Below are 19,912 nucleotides of genomic sequence, written 5' to 3'. Positions count from 1 at the left end.
AATATGCATTAGTGTCAGCAAAATCATCAATCAAAATAATTACAATGACATTATTAATTTATATCAAACTTAAGCTCATTTTCACATTTTTATCAAATCTACACTTTTTCAAATAAGCATATACGAAAATGTTCGCCAAGTTCATAAGCATTCAACTCAAATAACATGTTAAAATAATCATTACTAGCAATTAAACAAGTCTCAAATGGCATTATCTTTCAAAAATCAAGTTCATGAATTTTAGACTTGAAAAAGTCCACTTTAATTCTCAAAATCATGTTTAGGCTCAAAGTTTGGATCATTTAACTACCTAAACATGTTACACTACTCAATTTAGCAACAATTCATGACAAAAATCAGCCATAACCTGTTTATATCAAAAAGCCCCAAATTTGCTCAAGAACACAAACCCTAGATTATTCAAAATTTGAAGTTTAAGGCTTCTAATCATGTTAAACAGCATCAATCTAGGTTATACAAGCATAATACATAAACAATTTAAGCCTAATTACACTAAAAAGCATCAAAATCAAATTGGGAAAAAAATGACTCAAGAACACCAAATTTCGGATTAAATGGTGTTTAGGTGTAGAAATTTACCGTTTTTCTTGAGTAATTCTTAGATAGCATCCTTCTCAACATGATTTTAGCAAAAGATTTGGTGATTAACGGTTAAAAATTGTGATTTTGGGGGTTTTTTCTCGGGTATTTTCGTAGAGGTTTTCGCAGTTATTTTCTGTTTTGGGTGTGTGAAACTGAGCTGTTGCAGCTCTTTATTATTTTTTTTCTGTATCCGATATCTCCGCGACTCGCGGTGAATAACCCTTCAAACTCCGCGAGTCGCGGAGTTTGATATATATTTTTTTTTTTTTATAATCATTAACTTATGAAACAATTAAGTACTTAATTTTAAAATTTTGTTTCCCTTGTTATTTAGGACGAGGTCGTTTCGGATCGATGTCCTAGTCCGTCCCTCGACAAAATTTTAAAATTTGTCTTTTTGTAGCGATTGTTTTAAAAGCTAAGATTTTTGGGTTTTTTCAATGTTTTTGGCATACTTTAATTCAATAAGATTAAAAATAATGATAATAAAAGTTCTCGTCTCTCCCTCGGGTAAAGCAATTTCGGTTCAAAGACCTAGTCTTCAACTTACGACGAATTTTAAAAATCATATTCTTAACTTAATGAGATAAAGTAAATTTTTGTTTTTAAATTCACACAACTTAAATATAAAATTCAAAATTTATATTAAAAATTCACACCAAACTTAAAATTGAAATGCATAAAATTAAAAATTTATATTTTAAAAATTAAAAATTCACACCAAACTTAATTTAAAAATTTATAAATTCATACCAAACTTATATTAATTTTTCAAATATTTACAATTTTAAATATATTGTTTTTACAAAGTTTACAATATTAATTTAAGATTTAAATATTAATTTTAAAAACATGGTAAAAATAAATTTAAAAATCTTTTTGTCTTTTTATCCCACTTTAATCAATCAAATATTATCAAAAATATGCGCCCCTCTTTTCGGTAAAGTAATTTCGGTTCCAAGACCTAATTTAACTCATGACGAATTTTTGAAATATTTTGGGTTGATTGATTAAAGATATTTATACCTTAAGAATAAACGTTAAATTTCGCAGTGATGTAATAAATTTTTGAATGATATCAATAATTTCGGTCGCCAAACCTAATTTTATTCAATACCAATTTAATACTTTTTAGCGAACAAATTAGCGTTTATTATCAAAAGGTTAAAAATAAAAATAAAAATAAAAACTGTACAGACATACCTGTGAAATAGATTTCTTAGTTATATGATCTATCCCATTCATAAGATAGTCGGTTTAATTGGTTTTCCATGGCTACATAGGCGTAACCTCGAGCATTCAGTGTCTTTTCTTCTAAACATATGAACGGTCCGTCTCTGCATAAAGTAACAAATTCGGTATTTGAATAGGTTTGATTATTTGAACATTTACCTCCATGTGACCATTTTCCGCATTTGTGACATCTTTCTAGGTGTCGTGCTCTTCTTTTCGCTGCGGATTTTGATTTTCCTTTACCAAATTGTAACTTATTATCTTCACATCTGGATTCTTTTCTAACTCCGTCCATTCTTTCTCTGATTACTGATACTATTTCACTCGGTAGTATGTCATTATTACGTTTAGTGATCAAAGCGTGTAGCATTAGACCATGGTTTAGCTCACAGGCAGTCTTCATTTTGTAAAAACCTAAAAAAAATAAAAATTCAGAATGGGGGGAGAAGACTAGTTCTTTAGGGTCTGCTAGGGAAAGACCATTCGGGTTCCATTTTCGAGAACTACACGAAAACAGACAATCTAACTCTAACAGAAATACATATTATCCTTTAAAGACTTGATTCTCCCCACACTTAGTTAGCTGTGGTGTCGAAATTGTGATTAACTTCGTTGTCGACTTCCATCGGACCATGTATGTAATGTTTAACTCTGTGACCATTAACTTTAAATTCCATCCCATTTGAATTTATTAATTCTATCGTTCCGTATGGGAAAACTCTTTTGACTATGAATGGTCCAGACCATCTTGATTTCAATTTTCCAGGAAATAGCTTGAATCGTGAATTGAAAAGAAGAACTCTGTCTCCTTCTTTAAATTCTTTTGAACTTCTGATTCTTTTATCATGCCATTTCTTCGTTCTTTCTTTATAGATTAACGAATTTTCGTATGCTTCATGTCTTAATTCTTCTAATTCATTTAGTTGACTTAATCGTAGACGTCCGGCTTCATGTAAATCAAGATTACATGTTTTCAAAGCCCAAAATGCTTTGTGTTCAATTTCTACTGGAAGATGACATGCTTTTCCATAAACAAGTCTAAAAGGTGTGGTTCCAATTGTAGTTTTGTAGGCTGTTCTAAAAGCCCAGAGTGCATCCTCCAATTTAATGGACCATTCCTTCGGATTTGATCCTACGGTTTTCTCTAGAATACGTTTTAAAGCTCGGTTGGTATTTTCAACTTGTCCACTTGTTTGTGGATGATATGCGGTGGAGATTTTTTGAGTTACTCCATATCTTTTAAGAACTTTCTCAAGTTGATTATTACAGAAATGAGTACCCCGATCACTTATTAAAGCTTTCGGTGTTCCAAACCTTGCAAAAAGACGTTTTAAAAAGTTGACTACAACTCGTGCATCATTAGTTGGGAGAGCTTGTGCTTCCGCCCATTTAGATACATAATCAATGGCTACGAGTATATATAGATTATTATGAGATTTTGGAAATGGACCCATAAAGTCAATACTCCAAATGTCAAATACTTCACATACTTGGATGACATTTTGTGGCATTTCATCACGTTGACTTATTTTTCCGGTCCTTTGACATGCATCACAGGATTTGCAAAGAAGGTGTGCGTCTTTGTAAATTGTAGGCCAATAGAATCCAGCATCATAAACTTTTCTTGCTGTTAGTTGAGGCCCATAATGCCCTCCTGTTGGTCCTGTGTGACAATGGTTTAAAATTTTACTAGCTTCATCTCCAAATACACATCGGCGTATTATTCCATCGGGACAACTTTTAAACAGGTGTGGATCTTCCCAGAAATAGTGTTTTATATCACTGAAGAATTTCTTTCGTCTTTGGTACGATAATCCTTTTTCAAGGAATCCACAAACTAAGTAGTTTGCATAGTCTGCAAACCATGGGATTTCTTTATAATCTATCTTCAATAGATATTCATCAGGAAAGTTGTCTTGTATGGCTGATTCATTTAGAACTTCTAATTCGGGATTTTCAAGACGAGAAAGATGATCAGCGGCGAGATTTTCTGCTCCTCTTTTATCTCGGATTTCAATATCAAACTCTTGTAAGAGTAAGATCCAACGGATTAATCTTGGTTTAGCATCTTGTTTTAAAAATAGGTATCTAAGAGCAGAATGGTCGGTATAGACCACCGTTTTTGCAAGAACGAGATATGATCGAAATTTGTCAAAAGCAAAGACAATAGCAAGGAGTTCTTTTTCAGTAGTTGTATAGTTCGTTTGTGCTCCTTGTAACGTCTTACTAGCATAATATATAGGTTGAAATCGTTTTTCAATCCTTTGTCCTAAAACGGCTCCCATTGCAAAATCACTTGCATCGCACATTAGTTCAAATGGTAGATTCCAATTTGGTGTTATCATGATTGGCGCATTAGTGAGTTTCTCTTTAAGAATATTAAAAGATTTGATACACTTATCCAAAAAGATGAATGGCGCATCCTTTTCTAGGAGTTTATTCATAGGAGTGGCAATTTTAGAAAAATCTTTTATGAAACGTCGGTAAAAACCGGCATGCCCTAGAAAACTCCTAACTCCTCTAACATTGGTGGGATGTGGAAGTTTAGCAATTACATCTACTTTAGCTCTATCCACTTCAATTCCTTCTTTTGAAATTTTATGACCAAGAACGATGCCTTCTTTAACCATGAAATGGCATTTCTCCCAATTAAGAACTAGATTTGATTTTTTGCATCTAATTAGCATTCGTTCCAGATTAACTAGACATGATTTAAATGTATCACCGAAGACTGAAAAGTCATCCATGGATACTTCCATGCATTCTTCTATCATGTCGTGAAAAATCGCCATCATACACCTTTGAAAGGTTGCAGGGGCGTTGCAAAGTCCAAATGGCATGCGTTTGTAAGCAAAAGTACCATAATGGCACGTAAATGTGGTTTTCTCTTGATCTTCGGGTGCTATTGGAATTTGAAAATATCCGGAAAATCCATCTAGAAAACAATAGTAACTATTTCCGGCTAATCTTTCCAACATTTGATCTATGAAAGGTAAGGGAAAGTGATCTTTTCTGGTGGCGTCATTTAATTTTCTATAATCAATACATACACGCCATCCTGTTACAATCCTAGTAGGAATAAGCTCATTTTTCTCATTTGTAATGACAGTCATGCCACCCTTCTTAGGCACGCATTGAACTGGGCTTACCCATGGACTATCAGAGATTGGATAAATTAAACCTGCATCTAGCAGTTTAATAATCTCTTTCTTAACTACATCTTGAATATTAGGATTTAGTCTTCGTTGGCGTTGCACATACGTTTTATGACCTTCTTCCATAAGGATTTTATGTGTGCAATACGAAGGACTTATTCCTTTAATATCATGAATCTTCCATGCAATGGCTGGTTTATGAGCTTTCAACACAGAAATGAGTTGTGATTTCTCATTTTCAGTAAGAGAAGACGATATTATTACAGGTAATTCAGATTCACCATGTAAATAAGCGTATTCCAAATGGTTTGGAAGTGGCTTTAACTCTAATTTCGGAGGTTCTTCTATCGATGATTTGTATCGATATCTGTCTTCTTCTTTTAGCATTTGAATTTCTTCTGTTGTTGGTTCATATCCATTAGCTATAAGTGTAGCTAACATTTCAGCTTCATCAATTGGTTCATTACCTTCTCCTAAAGAACATTCTCCTGTTCCTTGTAATTCTGGAAATTCTTCTAATAATTCTGCATGTGCATCTATAGTTTGAATATAATAACATGTATCATCTGCAGATTGTGGTTGTTGCATTGCTCTATCAACTGAAAAGGTAACACTCTCATCCTCTATACTTAGGGTCAGTTTCTTACCGAACACGTCTATCATTGCTTTAGCCGTGTTTAAGAATGGTCTTCCTAATATGAGAGGAACTTGAGAATCTTCTTCCATGTCCAGAACAACAAAATCTACTGGAAATACTAAAGTACCAACTTTAACTAGCATGTTCTCCATTATCCCTCTAGGATATTTTATTGATCTATCGGCTAGTTGTATGCTTATTCTGGTTGGTTTCAATTCTCCAAGGTCTAGTTTAGCGTATAGTGAATACGGCATTAGATTTATACTAGCACCTAAGTCTGCCAATGCTTCTATTGAACTAAGACTACCCAGAAAACATGGAATTGTGAAACTTCCTGGAGCAGATAATTTTTCTGGTATCTTATTCAACAGCACTGCTGAACAATTAGCATTCATAGTAACAGCCGAGAGTTCTTCCATTTTCTTTCTATTTGAGATTAGATCTTTCAAGAATTTAGCATATCTTGGCATTCCTGAAATCACATCAATGAAAGGAAGATTTACATTTATCTGTTTAAACATATCCAAGAATTTAGATTGCTCGGCTTCAAGTTTTTCTTTCTTCATTTTACTCGGGTAAGGAAGTGGTGGTTGGTATGGTTTAACATAAGGTTTATCCTTAACTGTGTTATCTTCATTAACCTTTTCAACTACCGGTTCTTTTTCCTTATCTTGATCAGGTTGTGGTTCTTGTGGAGTAGGAATAGCTTCATCAGAAGTTACAGGTATTTCAGGTGGTTTAAGTGTTGTACCACTTCTTGTGGTAATGGCTTTAGCTGTTTCATTCCGGGGGTTAGCATTTGTATCACTAGGTAGACTTCCTGGTTTTCTTTCACCTATTAACCTTGCTAGGTTACTTACTTCTTGTTCCAGATTTTGAATAGAAGCTTGTTGATTTCTAAATGCTTGAGCATTTTGTTCATTGGTTTGTTTCTGAGATGTGAAAAACTGCGTTTGAGTTTCAACTAGCTTCGTCATCATATCTTCTAAATTCGGCTTTCTATCATCGGTTTGTTGTGGTGGTTTGTTTTGAAAATTAGGTCTTTGCTGATTATAAGTATTATTGGATACTTGTTGATTGCTAGGACCTTGTTGGTTGTTGTATGGAATATTTCGGTTATAATTCTGGTTTTGATTGTAAATCGGTCTTGGCGGTTGATAATTATTCTGATAATTATTTCCAGGCCTTTGGTTTATGTATGAAATATTCTCTCTTTGTTCCATTGTTAATTCAATACTGAGACAATCTTTTGTCAAATGTGTTCCTCCACACTGCTCACAACTAATTCGTATTGAGTGAATATCTTTATTCATCTTTTCCATTCGTCTCTCCACAGCATCTATCTTTGCGGAAATGGAATCTAAGTCATGGCTAGAATCGGCTCTAGCTGCTTTAGATGATCTAATGATATCTTTTTCTTGGTGCCACTCATGTGAGTGGGAAGCAGTATTATCAATAATTTTGTAGGCATCAGTTTCGGTTTTCTTCATAATAGAACCACCAGCTGCTATATCTATGTCTTTTCTTGTAGTGATATCGCATCCTTGGTAGAATATTTGTACTATTTGACAGGTGTCTAAACCATGTTGCGGACATCCTCTTAATAACTTTCCATATCTAGTCCACGCCTCATATAGAGTTTCATTTGGTTTCTGTGTAAACTTAACAATTTCTGCTTGAAGTCTTACGGCTTTAGATGCAGGAAAGAATTGTTTAAGAAATTTGTCAACTAAAACATCCCATGTATCAATCGCCCCTTCAGGTAACGATTCCAACCAATCTTTGGCTTCTCCCTTTAAAGTCCAGGGAAATAACATGAGATATATCTGTTCATCCTCCACTTCTCGGATTTTAAATAGTGTGCAGATCCTATTAAAGGTACGTAGATGTTCATTTGGATCTTCCTTCGGCGCACCACTAAATTGGCATTGATTAGTCACCATGTGTAGAATTTGTCCTTTGATTTCATAATCTGGCGCATTAATGTCAGGATGAGTAATTGCGTGACCTTGGCCAGTGCGTTTAGCTCTCATTCGGTCTTCCATACTTAAAGGTTCCAGATTCTCCATAATTGAATTTGTTGAATCGGTATCACTAGATGATTCTGATTTAATGGTTCGTTCCTCAACAATCTCTGTTTGAATGATTGGTGGCTCCGGAGGAAAGTTTAATGGTTCAGGATCTACGAACCCTGAATATTCTCCGGATTCTCAATTGTGAGGTTGGGTTCAAAAAACGGATTATCGGAAATTTGAACTGAAGTACTTGGTCGACTGGATGACGATTCTAAAGAAAAATCAACGGCGGTTATATTTGCTAAATGTCTTGATCTAGTTACAGGTGGTGAACGTACAAAAGGTGATGAACGTCTTGCTCGGTGCATTCACTGAATAGCCTATTAGTTTTTAAAAAGAAAAGAAAAATTATAATAAGTTATCCAATCAATAGACTTTTCTGATTTTGTCCACGTTTCGAATAGCCAAAAGATGCAGCAGAGGGCAGGATTCGTTTGGTCTCAATATAATTGAGGACTGTTTGGCTCCAATAACCCGGTCCACGTACAAATCCAACTATTACTACGAACCAGAAAATTTTGATGTCTATCAATTTAACCACTTAAAATAAATTTTCGTAATTTTAAGAAAATTTAGATAAGAAGTAGAAAAAATTCTAAGTCCTAAAAACTAGAATGGCGAGAAATAAGAGAGAAAAAGAGTTCGTCGCAAAAGGTCGAAAAAGAAAAAATGGTTGAAAAATAAAAGGTGACGAAAAAAAAAATAAAAGAAACTTATAAAACTTAAAAATACTTGACTAACCTAACCTTATTACTACAACTAACTTAAAATTATAATCGCAAATTGAGATTACTAATTGGAATGATAATTGATACATAGTAAAAAGTCGTCTAAAAATATTAAAGATTACAGGAAAAACTGAATCCCAAATGGAAATAACTTAAAAAGAAACTAAAACTTAAAAAGGCGTCGCAAAATTCTAAAGTACCTAAATCTTAGTCTAAAGAAAAAGCACTTAAGGAATTCTACGGCAAAGCCTAAAAATCTAGGAGTAAAAATGACTTATAGCAAAAACTAAGTTTAAAACTAAATATGAGCTAAAAATACAAATATTACGCTAAAACGATTAAAAAGGGACAAAATATAAAAATATACAAAAAGTTGTAAAAAGTACAATTTTTATAAAAATATTATTTTAAAATTATTTATTTATTAAAACTACTAATTTTACAATTTAATTAAACTAATTTAACTAAAATATATAAATTAAATAAAAAGTAAAAGTAATTATAATAATAATAATTAGTTAGGGTTATAATAATAATAATTAATAATTAACCGTAATTAATGCTGAATTAGGGCTTCTGTCGGCGTGTCAGGTTATCTCCGCGACTTGCGGTATTTAAAACATTAAACCCCGCGAGTCGCGGGGTTCAGAATTTCAGATCTGGAGCAGTTTGAAATTTTACGCGTTTTTTTTTTATTTTTTTTTTTTTTCTGTTTTCTGTTTTCTGTTTTTTTATATAAATAAAAGATATTTAAATAAAACTTATATTTTTATAAACTAAAATAAAAATAAAGAAACTTATAAAACTTAAATATTTAACAAAATCTTAAAAATACTTATATTTTTGTTTTTCTTTTTATATTTTTGAATATTTAAAACGTTTTTTTTATTTTTATATTAGCGTTGCGCTTCCGGCGTTTAAGAGAGTCCCCGGCAGCGGCGCCAAAAATACTTGATGTCAAAGCTAAGGGATACGAAATAGTTTATATTTTACTAGGAAAAACTATTAAATACGATACAATTTTACACAAGATATTTATTTATTTATAGAATGGATATACTTAAACCTTGCTACAACACTTATAGGCAGTGTACCTAATCGTACAGTAGTGTAGTTTTTAGTAAGTCCGGTTCGTTCCACAGGGAATCTTTTTTTTTAAACAAAGCTCAACGCTATATTAATTTACTTTTATAAAAATACAAACATATATATAAGTAATATTATTATTATAAAGGGGGGTTTTTACCGTTTAATGACCGGTTTGTCGATTTTAAGACTTTAGTCGCAGTTAAAACCAAATGTAAAATAATAAATAAATACAAGACTTAATTTTAAGCGTAAAGTAAATAACGATAATGAAATTGCAATAAAAGTACGATAAAATAAAATTGCGATAATTAAAAAGTACGATAATTAAAAGTGCGATTAAATAACAATAAATAAAAATGCGATAATTAGAAGTGCAATTAAATATAAAATAAAGGAAATTAAATATGAAATAAAAGAATTATGCTTATTTAAACTTCCGTAATCATGATGTTCGACGTGTTGATTTTAGTTTTATACCCTTGGGTTAATTGTCCTTTGTCCTGGATTATTTAATATGTCCGTCTGGTTTTTGTCCATAACAGTCCATCAGTCATAAATATAAAGTGCGAGTGTCCTCATCAAATTATTCTTATACCCGAAGTTAAATATTCCAACTAATTGGAGATTCGAATTGTAACAAGGTTTTAATACTTTGTTTAATGAATACACCAGGTTATCGACTGCGTGTAAACCAAGGTTTTACTACTTTGTTAACAATTACACCAATTACCCTTGAATGTAATTTCACCCCTGTTTTAATTATTCTAGTGGCTATTAATCCATTCCCGTGTCCGGTTAAATGAACGATTATTCGTACATATAAATACCCCGCCCATCGTGTCCGATTGAGTGTATATGGTAATTTATAGGGACGCCCAATTGTAAATCTTTATATTAACATTAACAAACTATCATTTAGTTAAACAAATATAAATCCCATTAATAGCCCATAGTCTAATTTCCACAAGTGTCGTTCTTTTGTCCAAACCCCAATTATGGTACAAAGCCCAATTACCCAATTTTAGTAATTAGCCCAACATCATGATTACTTCGTTTTAAATAAGCATAATAATAACTTAGCTACGAGACATTAATGTAAAAAGGTTGAACATAACTTACAATGATTAAAAATAGCGTAGCGTTACACGGACAGAATTTCGACTTACACCCTTACAACATTCGCTAACATTCCCTTATTATTAGAATTATAATTAAAATTAAAATATAAATTATAAATATAAATATAAATTTTACGTATAAATGAGGAAGAAAAAGATGATGAAAATGATCAGATTTCGGTTTGCTTTATAGGGGGTTTTTCATTTTGGGGCTCCGCGACTCGCGGCATATTTTGCCTTCAAACTCCGCGAGTCGCGGAGTTTGAAATTCCAGCTCACAACTTTGGAGTCTTTCTCTGCCGACGGTTTTTATTTATAAATATAATATATATATAATTAATATAATTAATTATATATTATATTATATTTATATACATAGTTAACTTGTAATATTTAGTCCGTTGCGTCGAGCGTTGAGAGTTGACTCTGGTCCCGGTTCCGGATTTTCGAACGTCCTTGCGTACAATTTAATATCTTGTACTTTGCGTTTTGAATCTTGTACTCTTGTAATTTCGAGACGTTTCTTATCAATAATTGGAACCTTTTTGATTGTCTTTTGTACTTTTGAGCTTTTTGGTCGTTTGCGTCTTCAATTCGTCGAATCTGTCTTTTGTCTTCACCTTTTATTATTTAAACGAATATCACTTGTAAATAGAACAATTGCAACTAAAAGCTTGTCTTTCTTGAGAAATAATGCTATGAAATATATGTTCGTTTTTAGCATTATCAGAGACGTTTTTCAAAGACTGCATTCGTTTTTAAAACAAACCATAACCTTTATTTTATCGACGAAGTTAACAAGACACCACTTAGATTATCCAGAAATGATAATCTAACAAATATCACACTTACACACTACCAATACATATTGGTTTACAAATATTAATATGTTACAACAAAATAAATCTCGAATGCAGTTTTAAACAATATTATACAAGCATGCTGACACCAAATCTTGTCCATATAATAGCATGCAACAGTGGAAGCTCTTAATAATCACCTGAGAATAAACATGCTTTAAACGTCAACAAAAATGTTAGTGAGTTATAGGTTTAACCTGTAGCGACCCGACAAAATCATCATTAATGGTGCCGTCTACTTAGGTCCCGTTACATGGTCATAAGTCTTTAAAACAACGTTTGACCAAAAGTATGTCGCATTCATTTCAAAAGTAAAGATGTTCCAAGGTTTACAAAGTAGTTCGACAACTAGTTACGTTACAAAGTTTAAAGTACAAATGAAACATATGCGACACAATTTAAAAGTAGCCAAAAGACGCTCCACGTATGCATGTATACTCGACATCCAAGCAAGTGTCAAAAGTAATGAGAGAAAGCATGTATCACAAAACGTTCAAGGACCTGAGAAAAACATAGAAATCTGTCAACAAAAATGTTGGTGAAATCATAGGTTTAAGTAAGTAAGTACAAGTGAACCACAAGATTTGTAACATTGATATAATAGTACACCATTCCAAAATTTGTTTCACGAGCACCCAATTATCAATGCTTAACATTTCTTTCCATAGAACCCCATCACAATAGTGTTAGAACATACACTGTTTCTCGAAAATATATTCCATTCGTAAACGGTAGCGAACCGTTTGAATAAGGGTTTGTCAAACCCATATGGCCATATAACATAAGTTCTCGCTTACACCCGGCAAGTGTAACTAATGATAATCGAATTGAGGATTTTTGTTCAAACTCGTATGTAGAATGTTTGTTTTCCTGTACTTGTGTTCACTTAGTAAAAATAACGTTTATGTTTTCTCATCCCAAATGTAAGTTCAAAAAGAGTAAAAGTGGGACTATGATCTCACCTTGAGTGCACGTATGTAAAAGTACTTCAACAAGTAAACGTGTGCAAGAACGAATGCTAGTCTTGACCTAAACAAATAGTTTGTATCAATATCGGTAAACACGATAGGTCAAAGTGTTCAATTAGTCCTATGGCTCGTTACGACTCGAATATATAGCATGTGAATCACGTTGTCAAGTTTCATGAAAGAATCAAGTATAAAATAAGATTAAAACGATTGCATAACTTGGTCAAAGTCAATGAAAAAGTCAACGGGGTCGGGTCGGGTCCCGAACTATTTTCCTGAGCTTAGAAATCATATATGAGCATGTTGGCCAAGTTTCATGTTGATCGGGGGTGCGTAGCATACTTAGAATTAAGAGAAAATTGACATTTTGAGGCAGTCTGCCTCAGATGCGCCGCATCCAAGGCAGATGCGCCGCATCTAAGGCAGATGCGCCACATCTGTGTCTGGTGCAGCAATTCTGGGGCGGTTTAACACTTAGACGATTTCAACTTCGAACGAACATAACTTTTGACTCGTTAACATTCAAAACACGTATCTTATATCGTTGGAAAGGTAATTTAAAGAGGAATACAACTAAACACATTTCATGAATCAATTCCATCATTAACAACAATGAAAACCTCAATAAATGATCGTTAAATATTCAAAATCGAAGTTTCAAGTTCATAAAACGCATTTCTTGACTCGGGAATCCAATTGACACATACGATATGCCGTTTTGAAGGTAATGAAACATACAATACAACTAATCACTAACTAATAACATTTCATGGCATTCAAAGCATCAAAAGTTTGTTTTAGAGTTCATCAAACCCTAATCAAAATCATGAATTCAACCATTTTGTAAATGAAGCTTTTCTAAATCAACCTACACATCAAAATGAAGCTAATGATGCTAGTAACACATTTAATACATGAAATTTAACATTTAAACAACATTTAATCAACCAAAAGCAAGGATTAAGCACACCCATTTCAAATGTTCAAACTAGTTACTCAAAACAACAAATCGAGCAAACAAAACATGTATTCATGTTATACTTGAGCCATAGACACTAACTAACAACTTTATAAATTAAAAACATCAAGAACACAAAATCTAGTGATTTTAGAAAGTTACCCAAATGTAATGAAATCTATATGGAATCGAAGAGGAAGTTGCAAGGATTCCAAAAATGTAATTTATTTTGCAAAATACCCGCTAGCTCGGATTTGGATGATGATTCTTTGAAATGGGGTGTTGAGAGAAAATGGAGGAAATAGTAAAATGAGAGAGAGATGAATGAATGGGTAAGAGGGGTTTGACCCTTTGACCTAGTCAAAGGTTTGATCCTTTGGCGAGTTTGGTCCCTCAACTTTCATTCGGGTGAGTGAATTACCTAAACGAGATAATTTAAAACGCGTATCAACGGGAGATGTTATAAATATATAACGGACTTTAAAATGAATAAACGGAAAGTAAACGGAAAAAGGCGGGATGTTACATAACCTATATTTATCAAATCGTAATAATAGACCACAAGATTTCATATTTCAATATACATCCCATACATAAAGATAAAAATCATTCATATGGTGAACACCTGGTAACCGAACTTAACAAGATGCATATAGACTATCCCCTATCATTCCGGGACTCCCTTCGGACATGATGAATTCGAAGTACTAAAGCATCCGGTACTTTGGATGGGGCTCATTGGACCCAATAGATATATCTTTAGGATTCGCGTCAATTAGGGTGTCTGTTCCCTAATTCTTAGATTACCAGACTAAAAAGGGGCATATTCGGTTTAATAATCCAGCCATAGAATGTAGTTTCATTTACTTGTGTCTATTTTGTGAAACAATTATAAAACTGCATGTATTCTCATTCCAAAATATTAGATTTTAAAAGTGGGACTATAACTCACTTTCACAGATTTTTACTTCGTCGGGAAGTAAGACTTGGCCACTGATCGATTCACGAACCTATAACAAATATATACATATATATCAAAGTATGTTCAAAATATATTTACAACATTTTTAATACGTTTTGCTATTTTAAGTTTATTAAGTCAGCTGTCCTCGTTAGTAACCTACAACTAGTTGTCCACAGTTAGATGTACAGAAAATAAAGCAATATATATTATCTTGAATCAATCCATGACCTCGTGTATATAAGCCTCAGGATAGATCACAAATCAAAGTATATATAATATTTTGGAATCAACCTCAACCCTGTATAGCTAACTCCAACATTACTGCATATAGAGTGTCTATGGTTGTTTCGAAATATATATATAGATGGGTCGATATGATATGTCAAAACATTGTATTCGTGTCTATGGTATCCTAAGATTACATAATATATTAGAATACATGTATAATACAATATGAGTTAGCTAGGATATGATTAATATAGATTTGTTACCAATTTTCACGTAGCTACAACAAGAAAAATTATCCAATCTTGTTTTACCCATAACTTCTTCGTTTTAAATCCGTTTTGAGTGTTTCAAGTTGCTATGGTTTTATATTGAACTTAAATTTATGAATCTAAATAGAAAAAGTATAAGTTTATAGACGAAAATACAGGTTATAAGTCGTTTTTATAAAGGTAGTCATTTCAGTCGAAAGAACGACGTCTAGATGACCATTTTGGAAAACATACTTCCACTTTGAGTTTAACCATGATTTTTGGATATAGTTTCATGTTCATAAGAAAAATAATTTTCCCAGAAGAACAACTTTTAAATCAAAGTTTATCATAGTTTTTAATTAACTAACCCAAAACAGCCCGCGGTGTTACTACGAAGGCATATATCCGGTTTTACGGTGTTTTTCGTGTTTCCAGGTTTTAAATCATTAAGTTAGCATATCATATAGATATAGAACATGTGTTTAGTTAATTTTAAAAGTCAACTTAGAAGGATTAACTTTATTTGCGAACAATTTTAGAATTAACTAAACTATGTTCTAGTGATTACAAATTTAAATCTTTGAATAAGATAGTTTTATATGTATGAATCGAATGATGTTATGAACATCATTACTACCTTAATTTTAGTAGGTAAACCTACTATAAATGAGAAAAATAGATCTAGCTTCAAAGAATCCTTGGATGGCTTGAAAGTTCTTGAAGCAGAATCATGACACGAAAACAAGTTCAAGTAAGATTTCCACTCGAAATAAGATTGTTATAGTTATAGAAATTGAATCAAAGTTTGAATATGAGTATTACCTTGTATTAGAAAGATATCTTACTGTAAATAAGAAAGATTTCTTGAGGTTGGATGATCACTTTACAAGATTGGAGGTAAGCTAGCAAACTTGGAAGTATTATTGATTTTATGAAACTAGAACTTATAGAATTTATGAAGAACACTTAGAACTTGAAGATAGAACTTGAGAGAGATCAATTAGATGAAGAAAATTTAAGAATGAAAGTGTTTGTAGGTGTTTTTGGTCGTTGGTATATGGAATAGATATAAAGGATGTGTAATTTTATTTACTTGTAAATAAGTCATGAATGATTACTAATATTTTTGTAATTTTATGAGATATTTCATGCTAGTTGCCAAATGATGGTTCCCACATGTGTTTGGTGACTCAGAAGGGCTGCTAAGAACTGATCATTGGAGTGTATATACCAATAGTAAATACATTTAGAAGCTGGGTATTGTACGAGTACGAATACGAGTGCATACGACTAGAATTGTTAATGAAAATGAATGAGGATGTAATTGTAAGCATTTTTGTTAAGTAGAAATACTTTGATAAGTATCTTAAAGTCTTTCAAAAGTGTATGAATACATATTAAAACACTACATGTATATACATTTTAACTGAGTCATTAAGTCATCGTTAGTCGTTACATGTAAGTGTTGTTTTGAAACCTTTAGGTTAACGATCTTGTTAAATGTTGTTAACCCATTGTTTATTATATCTAAAGAGATGTTAAATTATTACATTATCATGATATTATGATGTATTAATATATCTTAATATGATATATATATATACAATTAAATGTCGTTACAACGATAATCGTTACTTATATGCCTCGTTTCGAAATTCTTAAGTTAGTAGTCTTGTTTTTACATATGTAGTTCATTGTTAATATACTTAATGATATGTTTACTTATCATAATACCATGTTAACTATATATATATCCATTTATATGACATCATATAGTTTTTACAAGTTTTAACGTTCGTGAATCACCGGTCAACTTGGGTGGTCAATTGTCTATATGAAACCTATTTCAATTAATCAAGTCTTAACAAGTTTGATTGCTTAACATGTTGGAAACACTTAATCATGTAAATAAAAATTTCATTTAATATATATAAACATGGAAAAGTTCGGGTCACTACAGAAGGCAAGCATACTATTTCATAATACCTCCAACTATAATTGACTTAATAATAATCTTTATGAACTCGACGACTCGAATGCAACGTCTTTTGAAATATGTCATGAATGACTCCAAGTAATATCTCTAATATGAGCAAATGCATAGCGAAAGATTTCTTTCATACCTGAGAATAAACATGCTTTCAAGTGTCAACCAAAAGGTTGGTGAGTTTATAGGTTTATCATAAAACAATAAAATTCATCATTTTCATAGACCACAATATTTAAATCCTGCATGGTACAAATGAGCCCGAATCCTATACCCACCTGTAATGTACATGCGATATCTTTTAAATACAATACACCTTTCTCGTGTACGAAATCATCTTTCATAAATCTTAGTAACCGTACACATATCTTGTGCACAAAAAATAACATACACATAAACTGTGTATAAAATCATTCTCTCGATACATAACATTCACTTTTTATTGCTTTCATAGCTTGGCTTGGTAACCGACCTTAACATATAATGCGCATAATAATATCCCCAAAACAGAACATCTCGTCTGTATAATAATCATATAAACTTCGAAGTACTAAACACCACGCCCACTAGCCCTTCCGTCTAGTGAACATTCTGGGTGGGGGTGTTAAACCCGGTAACTACCTTTAGGATTCGTGTTAATTAGGCGTGCACTAATTCTTAAAATTAGTGATGTTCCCTAATTCTTAGATTACCAAGCAATAATAATCAGGGGAAAAATATTCATATTAATTGTGGCAATTATCACGTCCACATAATTCAATGGTGGCAATTATCACGTCCACATAATTCATTCGAGGAATGTTTTGCTTGTGTCTATCTCGTCAAACATTTATAAAAGCATTTTATGTATTCGCATTTCAAAATGTATTTCAAAAACATTTAATAAATCAGTTGTAAAAGTAGCGCATGTATTCTCAGTCCCAAAAATGTAAAGAGTAAAAGGGAATCAAATGAACTCACATTACTGTATTTTGTAGTAAAAAAATACATATGACGACATTGAAAAAATGCAGGGTTGGCCTCGGATTCACGAACCTATATTATTTGTAGATTCATTAATATATATAATCGTAATCGAATAAATATATATTATTATTAGTGATATAATTTTTATATTAATAAATTATATATAATTCATTATTTAATTAATTTTTTTCATTTTGTATATAAAATATTAATATAGTTAAGTTCTGTATATTAATATACTTTTGTGTAATTACTCTTTTTTTTACAAAATACTAGTTATAATAACTTTAGAATAATTATACTGATAATAATAACAATTTTCATAGTACTAATAATATAAATGATAGTATTACTAATAATTTTTATAAAAATATAGATTTAAAGTAATGATACTTTTAGTAATAATTATATTCATTTTCAATAATAATAGTACTTGTTAATGATATTCATGTTAACGAAAGTGCTAATATTAATAATAATACTTACGTCAATATTAATAATACTAAAAATTTTAAAATGATACTAATACTAATATTAACGAAAATACTAATAAATTTTATTATTTTCATGATAGTAATATTATTCATAGTAATAATAATGATATCAATACTTAAATGATAATATTATTAATGATAAACACATTATTAATATTTAATAATAATAATATTATCAATAATGACATTACTTACTAATACTTAATTACAAATAATATTCAAAATCATAATAATAATCATAATACTAATACCAATAATAACAATAATAATCAAAATCATAATAATGTTAACAATTATAATAATAATCATTATAACAACAATAATAATAATAATAATAATAATAATAATAATAATAATAATAATAATAATAATAATAATAATAATAATAATAAAAATAATAATAATAATAATAATAATAATAATAATAATAATAATAATAATAATAATAAAAATAAATATTAGAAAGGCTACCTTCTTGTAACAAGCCCTAAAAAGAACCCATGACCTCTCGTTACAACCAACACCCCTAAACCATCCCTCCATTTTTGCTTTTCTGATCAATACTCCTGCCACTAATATTTAACCCGAAATTTCCTTTATTCAAGCCCAAGCACAAACACTTGGCCCAACTGCAGGAGTACGGCCCAACAGGAACAAAAACACTCTCGGTCCAAGTATAAAGATCAGTCCCAACTATTAATTAATCAAGCCTAAGTATTTAATCGGCCCAATATAAATAAAACTGATTTGCAAAACTCCACAAGTAATTCGCTGGAAAAAAAAAATATATATATATATATATATATATATATATATATATATATATATATATATATATATATATATATATATATATATATATGTGTGTGTGTGTGTGTGTGTGTGTGTGTGTGTGTGTGTGTGTGTGTGTGTGTGTGTGGTTTGTTTATAGTAGCTTGCGACAATTGTAGGAGGACAGGGACTTCATCATCTTCCATCTCGTTCTTCATCATAATCATTATCGTCCTCATCAATATTCCACCATCGCTTTTTCACCTTCTTCCTCATGCATCGTCACCTTTATTATCATCCTCGCTATCATCTTAATCCGCGTATATCATCATCTTCGTGTTCTGGGTTTGTAACCATGGTGGCGTTTGGACTAATTATAAACAGTAATCAATCATGGTTAAGTCGAATAGCCATATCAGTTTATGATTGGTGGTGGGTCTGTTCGAAAGGAAAACAGTACAGCAGCGGTCGGTGAACGAATGAAGCAACCCAGGTGACGGGTTTTGTGGTGTGTTTACAGCGATGGCAGCAGCAAATATTGGTGGTCGACAAAGTAAAGGCGACTATAATTGTTTCAACTTGTGGTAGTTTTGTAGAGAGAGAGATAGAGAGAGAAGAGATTGAAGGTGGTGAGAGTGACGGTTTGCAGATGGTCGATGGTGAGGTTTATGATGGTGGTTTTGAGAGTGGTATCGGTGGTGAGTGGTGGTGAGGGTGGAGGATGGTGGCGGGTGTGTAGAGTTAGGGTAATTAAAAGGTTGATGATGTTGGTTTGATCATCTAAACAGGTTACAGAAATAGTTAGCATCATATGTGGGTTTCATGGG

This window comes from Rutidosis leptorrhynchoides, chromosome 7 (genome assembly GCF_046630445.1).
Source record: "Rutidosis leptorrhynchoides isolate AG116_Rl617_1_P2 chromosome 7, CSIRO_AGI_Rlap_v1, whole genome shotgun sequence".
NCBI classification, from domain to species: Eukaryota; Viridiplantae; Streptophyta; class Magnoliopsida; order Asterales; family Asteraceae; genus Rutidosis; species Rutidosis leptorrhynchoides.
The sequence above is the reverse complement of the archived record's forward strand: the minus strand, read 5'-3'. Positions refer to the sequence as shown.